Source organism: Branchiostoma floridae, chromosome 1, assembly GCF_000003815.2.
Source record: "Branchiostoma floridae strain S238N-H82 chromosome 1, Bfl_VNyyK, whole genome shotgun sequence".
Lineage (NCBI taxonomy): Eukaryota > Metazoa > Chordata > Leptocardii > Amphioxiformes > Branchiostomatidae > Branchiostoma > Branchiostoma floridae.
The window spans coordinates 33,367,623-33,368,074 of record NC_049979.1 but is presented as its reverse complement, the minus strand read 5'-3'; the positions used below and the strand labels follow the sequence as shown (position 1 = coordinate 33,368,074).

Below are 452 nucleotides of genomic sequence, written 5' to 3'. Positions count from 1 at the left end.
CTTTCGCCTAAAATAATAGCTGCTAATAAACTTACTGCTGTTGTGTTATTAGGACGTTAATATGTATAATCATAATTTCTTGAAAGTGTCTAGATTTACAGCAATTTGACAGCTTAAATCGCAAAAATTAGCCTTAAGTTATGATTTTAGATCAGATGACTGGGCGTGGTGTAACTTCATAATGACACTATTGTCTGCAATGAGGCAGCGTCACAGCAAAGTTAAAGGCCACCAACCGTCACATTACAGTAGTTTTTCTGCACTTCGCCACGTAGCACACTGCTACGCGATCCTCAGATGTTTGGAATATTTAGCTGTTTTACAAGGTGGGTTCTTGTCATTTTCCTTTACATCTTGATCACAGAAAAGCACAGGATCAACAACATAGCTTTTTAATGTGTGTTAAAAACTTCAATTCGTGCTGTAATCTGTTCACTCGATTAACAGATTCC

General features: G+C 37.2%; 1 protein-coding gene across 1 annotated transcript in view; it reads left to right on the top strand.

The window, feature by feature from the left end:
• The first annotated feature begins 245 nt into the window (after positions 1-245).
• Positions 246-452, top strand: part of LOC118410961 (homeobox-containing protein 1-like) — a 1,064,572-nt gene continuing 1,064,365 nt past the window's right edge. Inside the window, exon 1 of the mRNA XM_035812945.1 lies at positions 246-326. The gene's annotated coding sequence lies outside the window, so the exon portion shown is untranslated. The remainder of the gene's footprint in view (positions 327-452) is intronic.